Here is a 6,000-nt window from a genome sequence, read left to right on the forward strand (position 1 = left end):
GCCCTGTGCAAGGACAGCAGCCCTGCCCCTTCCTCGCAACCGGGGGTCTTTCCTATCCTGCCTCGGCCGAGAGCGGGGGGAGCAGGCCCCAGGCCAGGGAGGTCTGAAGCCAGCGGTTCGGATGCGTGCAGTCCCCCAGGGCTGGGGACCCGTACCCTGGGTCCTCTCCGTGATGCAGGGTGAGAGGAGGGCTCCCAGGGCATCTGGATGCTGGGAGCGCTCCCGTGGGCGGCGCTGGACGCAGGGCAGACGTTCCAAATGGGAGAGGCAAGGGGCCTCCCAAGGCGAGAAGACGGGCCAGGGATCCTCCTGCAAAAGCCGCTGGGGGAGAGAAGGCCCGTCCTGCCCCAGCCCATCTCCGCTGGGCCCAGGGCCACGGCAGCCGAGGTGCTTCTGCTGGGCTGGGAGGAGGCCTGGCACCCCCGACTGCCCCACCCCCTGCCGTCGGCCTCCCCCAGCAAGTGACCAGACGTGGGGCCTCGCCATGGACACCCGGAGGGGCCTCTGTCCACAGGACGAGGGGTCAGGAGGGCATCCACGCCTGGACCCGCCGCCGGCCGGCCGGCCTGCCCTGGGTAGGAAGGAGCGGACCTGTACCCAAACCTCCGGGCCCGGCGCCCTACCCCGTGGCTGCACATTTTCTCTCTAATAAACCCCTTTGCCCCGGCTGGTGCGACACACTGGACTGAGCACCGGACTGTGTGAACTGAGGAGTCGCTGGTTCGATTCCCCGTCAAGGCACAGGCCTGGGTTGCGGGCCAGGCCCTCCGTGGGGGGCCCGGGGGAGGCAGATTGAAGCATCTTTCACGCATCGATGTTTCTCCCCTTCTCTTTCTCCCCTCGTCTCTCTAGAAGTAAATAAAATCCTTAAAAAAAAACCTTGCCAAGAACCCAGGATCTTCTCCTACTAATTCCCGTCTCCCTGTTCCCTGAGACCGACGTGCCGCGTAGAGAGATACCTGGATGAATGCAGCTTTCAAACCACCACGGCTTGTCTGCCAAAGCAGAAAGAAAGCACCAGTGAGTCTGAACTTGACCCTCGCTCCTCAGCGCCCACGTCCCGGCTCTCCTCGCCTGTCTCTTGCCCCTGCATGTGCTTTCTTTTCTTTGTTTCAGCCCTTTGCAGTGACCGTCGAACGTGCTGAATCATGAAATCTGACTGGGAGGAAAAGTGTTTTGGGTTTTTTTGGCCATTTATTTAGTAAAAAGTACTCTAGAGAATGCAATCCAGAAATGTACTTTATTATGATAGCTCCGTGTAACAAAAGAGCTAAATAACGAACATTTCCCCTCGGTCACCTTCACTTGGGAATCCTTTTTTAATGGGACCCAGCATGAAACTATTTAAGCAATATTTTAAGACATAAAATTACTGATGTTTCCAACAGCAGCTCACATGTGGAGAAGGCTACCTGCCAGGCACCTGAGACGGGCGCACGCACAGCACAGGGAAAGGACGTGTCACGGTCACGCGTGAGGACGCTGGGACGACGCCCACCCCAGCGCTGGACGCCAGAGCCCTGGCCATTCTGTGGCTCCACCACGTGTGGCTTCAGAGGCGGGGGGGAGGGGCTTCGGGGTCTCGAAGTCCCTTTGCACACACGGGGCCCCGAGACGGCCTTGCTCGTCCGGTGTGAGCAGGTTGGCTGTGCAGAGACAGGGAGGAGGCCGGGGTGGTCTCAGTCCCTCCTCCAGCGGTGGCTCTGCAGCCCTCCTCCCCCCGCCGGCTCACCCCAGGTTCCCACCCCACCTCCAGTCTCACCCGCTCGCCCTGCCCTCTGACGGGCGGGTTCCAGGGCCTCCTTCCTCCCAATGCCCCGAGTCTCCGCCGCCTCCATCCCCCGCTCAGAGCTTCCTCCCTGAGCCGCTCCCAGGGGTGCAGCCCTCAGGACTGTCTCTCTCCAGAAGGAGGGAGGAAGGGAGAGAGGGGAGTGCTGAGCCAGGGGCTGGGTTAGGGCGTCAGGGGCTGGGGCAGGAATGGCACTGGTCAGGTGGGTGCGTGAGGCAAGCAGCCTGGTCACTTGGGGATGGGCCAGAGAAATCACCACCTGTGCGTGGGGAAGAGAAACCCAGAGGGCCCAGTCGCTGGCCGGAGACCCACGACCTCCCCTTCACACAAAACACTAACAGCCACAGGTGTCCGCGGTCGCTGGCCCGGCGCCCCACCTCCCGGACACAGGGCTGGGTGCCCCCGCTGTCACCTCTCCCCCGCCCATGAACAGTCACTCGGGCTGCGCCTGGCCGTGAGCACAGTGGGGAACGGGTGGCCCCCAGAGCCGCAGTCCGCTGAGCAAGCAGGACGCGCCTGTGACAAGAGCCAGTGTGGCGGCGTTGGCGCCGGGAAGGCCTCGGCAGGTCTGGCAGGCGAAGGCACACGGAAATCCACGCTCCCCTGTCGGCGTCCACATACGTGTGCTTAGTCCCCAGCCACTGTGCCTGGAGGTGTGAGTTCACGCACACCCGTAGTCAAGCCCGCCACAATGCTCCCTTGTGTCCCCCTACCCCGAACAGGCAGTGCCTTCCGTCTGCAGCTGGGGGGGTCCTCGGGTGCTAGGGGCCGATGGTCTGCGCCGCCCCACAGAGGGGCTGGGGCGTCGCGGGGCTGGGCGTCCTTGGGGGTCTTGGGGACAACCCCCCAGGACACCGAGGGGCAGCTGAGCTTTGAGGGTGTCTGGCGCTGTAATTGGGGTTTGTTGGGGAGGAGACCTGCCCTCCGGTGGACGCACTGGGTTTCAGGCCTGCGGGCAGGCGGCTGTTCTGGGAGACCAGACTCGGGCCCCTCCCGGCCCTCCTGTGGGGTTCAAGGGACACGACCGCTCGTGCGGGGAGGGGGCCCCAGAGCTGGAAGTCCTGTGCCCTGGTTCCAGGAGCGACAGCATCGGAGACGGACGGACCGAGACGCCGTGCTGAGAGGGGACAGTCCCGTGACTGACGTCTTATCCCACCCCTGCGCCCGCCCGCCCGTCCCCCGTGTGTGAGGTGTGGGTGTCTGAGTCCCCATTCCTCTGCTGTCTAAGGCCCCGGGGGCCACTCTGCAGGCCTGTGGCAGGGGAACCCCACTTTCCTCAGGGGAACACCTGTCCGAGTAAGCGCAGCGGCAGCACCGGAAACGTGGCCGCCCACCACCAGGGGCGGAACCCAGGTGCTTGCAGCGGGAGCTCCCCCGGGAAGGCCGGGCAGCGGTGGGCAGGCGGGCGGGTGGGCAGGGAGGGTGTGCCGGCTCAGCCGGGGGCCCACAGAGGGCGGCCTGACTCTGGGACTCTGCCGACCCTCCGTGCCCTTGGGGTTTGTGTTGGGCTGCATGGCCTTGCCGCCGTGAGCTGTCCTGTGGGATGTCCCCACCCTGCGCTGGTGCTCCTGCCGCAGCCGGGGGAACAGGGCAGGCCAGCCAACTGTGTGGGGTGAACACGCAGCACAGAGCTGAATGCCCAGCCCAGGCCACCCGGGACCGACCACAGTCGCTGCCCACCCCGTGTGAGAGCTGCCGGGACCCGCAGAGCCCACCAGCCACCCTGTCACCGCCGACGCACAGGGGAGCGAGCCCCGCCCCGACCAGGCACCGTCCGCCACGGTTCAGGGAGGGCTGCTCTGCAGCCGTGTGGGAGCACAGGCCCCCGATCCGGCTGGCTGCGGCCCGCTCCCTCGGTGGGGCTCTGAGAGCGAATTCTGCCCAAGTCCTCCTGGCCTCGGGCGGGGTGGGACTTGGGATCCCTGCGCCCTGGCATCGCGGTTTCCCGGCCCGCGGCGCTCCCCCAGCCCTCGGCTCTCACAGCTTCTGACGAAGTGGCTGCTTGGAGCCCTGCTGGTGTCCGGCACGGTCCGTGCTGACCGCTGGGAGCAAAAGTACACTGAGGTGGGGGCACACGCACTGGGAAAGGGGGTCAGGGGCCCCCTCCACCTGTGCAAGGGGCATCGTGAGGCAACACAGGACGGTGAGGGTTTTACAAGGGACACTGCTTGTGGTGAAGATCACCTGTGGGGCCCGCCCAGGAGTCCGCCTGGCTCTTCCCACACCGGCTCCGGTGGCGCTTAGTTGTCTGTGCCTTCCCTCGAGACACACCTGCCAGACGGCCCTGAGGCTGCGTCCTATCGGCGTGCACCTGAAAAAACTGATCAAAATTGGTGGCTTTTTATGTGGCCACTTTAACACTGAAGATGGAAGAAAACAAGCAACATTTTCGCCACATTGCGCTTTATTATTTCAAGAAAGGTAAACAACGCAACCGAACCACCGAAAAAAGGTTTGCATGGTGTGTGGAGAAGGCACTGTGACCGATCAAATGTGTCAGAGGTGCTTTGCGACGTTCCGTGCTGGAGAGTCCTCGCTGGTTGGTGCTCCCTGGTCGGGTGGTAGGAGTTAACAGTGATCGAACTGAGACATCGATGGAGAACAGTCAACGTTATCCCACGCACAGAGACGGCCGACACACTCAAAATATCCAGATCAATGAAGTGATTGGTGAAAGTGAAAAATGCGCCTTTTATTTTGCAGAGAAAACCACGTGTACTTTTTGGCCGACCCGATATAAGCGAGACATCTGACATGTGAAGAAAGCATCGTCCCCTCCTGTGGTGTGGAATTCATCGTCAAGAGTCCACTCGTGAAGAAGCTCAGCCGCCCGAGAGCTGGGAGCCGAACACCCAGGGACCGTGCCGTGGCTGGACTGGGCTGTGACAACTGTCCCAGCTGTGTCCACCCACGCTCACGAAGGAGAAAGATGGACACAGGCCACACCGCTGACCGGAAGAAACTGATGCTGGGTCTCCTGGCGAGGAGAACCTCAGGATGTTTGGGGAAGGGAGACCCCCCCATCTGTGCACTTGATGTCAGGAGTCTCGGGCGGTCTGGAGGTCCTTGCCCTTGACTTCAAGTTCAACTGACTCTGGGTAAAGCCTCCACCATCTGCCCATTGGAAGGTGGCCCGCAGCCTGCAGAGCCACCGAGAGCCAGCCTCTTCCTGAAGCAAAGCCCCAGGGGGACTTTGTCACCTGTGCGCGGGGTCTGTGCAGGGGTCTGTGCAGGGACGGGCCCAGGGGGACATCTTGGATGAAAGGGCCTGGGCTGCTGGCTGAGCCACCCTCCGCCCTGACCGGGCGTGCTGGGTCTTCAACCTGAGTTTCCTCTGGTAACCCTTGGCCTTGGGCAAGTCCCTTACCCTCTCTGGGCCCCCGTTAGCAGGGTCTGTGGTCTGTGTATCCAGCCCAATAGAATGGCAAAAGGAGTTCTCTGAACAGTAAAGAAACAATAAGAGAAGGAACCTTGGAATGTAAAAACAGATAAACCTAAAAAACATGACAGTTAACTTACAGTGGAATTCTTTTTTTTTTTAAGATTTTATTTATTTATTTTTTAGAGAAGAAGGGAGGGAGAAAGAGAGAGAGAGTGGTTCATCAATGCGTGGTTGCTGGGGGCCGTGCCTGCAACCCAGGCATGTGCCCTGACTGGGAATCGAACCTGCGATACTTTGGTTCGCAGCCCGAGCTCAATCCACTGAGCTATGCCAGCCAGGGAACTTACAGTGGAATTCTAACAAGTGTTATGTAAACCACAGGGCAGATCAAAGAAAGAAAAAGCAGAGAGAATAAAATTAAAAATTAAAAATAAAATGTTAGACTTAGGTCCTGACCTATCAAAAACTACATTAAATGTAAATAGTCTAAATACACCAATAATAAGAAAAAGATTGGCAGAACAAATTTAAAAACGTGACTCAATAATATGCCGTTTACAAGAAACTCACTTCAAACATAACAATACAGGCAGCTTGAAAGTACTGAGGTGGAAAAAGGATGCATCATGTAACTGATCAAAAAGAAAGCAGAACTGACTACATTAACATAAGACAAAGTAGACTTCAGAGCCCAGAAAATTACCAGAGATGGAGGGAGGCATAATATAATGATGAAAGAAGACGTACCCAGGCTAACTGTGCTTGCACTGAACAGTGGCTGCAAACTTGCGAGTTGGAGACCGACAGAAGTGGCCAGAGGAACAGAGAA

The sequence above is a fragment of the Phyllostomus hastatus genome, unplaced genomic scaffold, assembly GCF_019186645.2.
Source record: "Phyllostomus hastatus isolate PE091 unplaced genomic scaffold, TTU_PhHast_1.1 phas_scaffold_1066, whole genome shotgun sequence".
Lineage (NCBI taxonomy): Eukaryota > Metazoa > Chordata > Mammalia > Chiroptera > Phyllostomidae > Phyllostomus > Phyllostomus hastatus.